Source organism: Ictalurus furcatus, chromosome 4, assembly GCF_023375685.1.
Source record: "Ictalurus furcatus strain D&B chromosome 4, Billie_1.0, whole genome shotgun sequence".
Taxonomy (NCBI): Eukaryota; Metazoa; Chordata; class Actinopteri; order Siluriformes; family Ictaluridae; genus Ictalurus; species Ictalurus furcatus.
In genome coordinates this window covers 36,543,662-36,545,062 of record NC_071258.1, presented here as the reverse complement: position 1 = coordinate 36,545,062, position 1,401 = coordinate 36,543,662, and the positions used below count along the sequence as shown (strand labels likewise).

The 1,401-nt window shown below is 38.5% G+C and overlaps 1 protein-coding gene across 3 annotated transcripts in view; it reads right to left on the bottom strand.

Moving 5' to 3' along the window:
- Positions 1 to 952: 952 nt before the first annotated feature.
- The window catches only part of secisbp2l (SECIS binding protein 2-like), a 14,980-nt gene continuing 14,531 nt past the window's right edge, over positions 953 to 1,401 (bottom strand). For all 3 annotated transcript variants that reach the window (XM_053623841.1, XM_053623842.1, XM_053623843.1), the window contains exon 18: positions 953 to 1,401. This exon is cut by the window's right edge and continues 2,761 nt beyond it. The gene's annotated coding sequence lies outside the window, so the exon portion shown is untranslated.

Below are 1,401 nucleotides of genomic sequence, written 5' to 3'. Positions count from 1 at the left end.
GTACTACAGAGCTTTTTATTACTGAGTGTACCAGAGCACTGTAATGTGTGTGAGTGTCCTATGTCCTGTGGGGTCCTATGTACCCCTTCTATGGAGCAGCCCATCCTTCTCACACACATTACAGTGCTCTGGTACACTCAGTAAAACTTTCTTCTTTACATCATCTTCTCTTCCTTTAATCTCCCTTTCTTGTTCAGTTCATTTACACACCTGCTTTTTCTTTTTTTAAATCCCTCTGTACTCTTTCACTTATTAAATCTGTCTGTTCTTTCCTCTCCAATTTAACTTAATTATGCTCTATAACACATAACAATTCAAGAGTTGATGTGTGTGTGTATTATATATTATATAATATATATATGTATATATATAATGTATCCTTTTCCTTCAGAAAACCTAGATTCTTTTTTTTATTTGAACATGGAGCCCATTAGCTGATGAGGTGTAAATGACATGAAAGTTCTCAGGTGGGTGGATTCTTTGTGTGTTACACCAGCGCCCAACCAGCGCCCCCTAGTGGGCAGAACACTACTGACTCATTTACTCACTGCTGTCTGTAATCAGTGTTTTTAATTTACAGTGCATGTGTTTAAAGCTGTACACGTATTTTTGATCACACAGCGCCGCCTGGTGGCCGGTTAATGAAATATTTTAATCTGTTTGTAGATGATTTAATTTCATTTCTTTTGCTTGTGTGAGTGAATTTGTGTTCCAGTACCTGATGTCATTACATTAGGTTTTTAAGAGATTTAGGAGGGCGACGGACGGCTCAGGCTGCTGATTAGAGATCAGTGTGAAGAGTCTAAAATCTTCAGGGCAACATGAAGCATCGTTTAGTGCAGTCATGTGACCTTGATTTAATGAATGTGAGAGTTCTGAATCGTTATCTGAACAGCCATAATAACAACAAGTGTGTGTGATCTGAGATAAACGAGAGGAGGTGCCACAGCAGTTGGTTTTCATTACAAGAGTTTAATGGTGTTAATTGGTCAGGAAATGTCATAAAGAGCACATTAAAGAGTGTGTGTGTGTGTGTGTGTGTGTGTGTGTGTGTGTGTTTGTTTTAGAGAAGCACAGAAACACAAGCAGCACGACAGAAATCCTTCATATCACCGTTTCACATGAACACAGTCACAATCAGTCTGCGATATTTACATAGTGCAAATGACAGAGAGTATACACATCCACGAGGACAAATCACACTGCGCTGACCACAATGTGTGTGTGTGTGTGTGTGTGTGTGTGTGTGTACACCTGTTAACATTAATCTTCAAACAAATAAAGTTGAAAAACCACAAACAGATGAGCGAAGACAAACAGCAACACATATATCCTACAGAAATGATATCAGTTATGGTAAAAAAAAAAAAAAAGTGAGAGAGAGAGAGAGAGAGAGAGAGA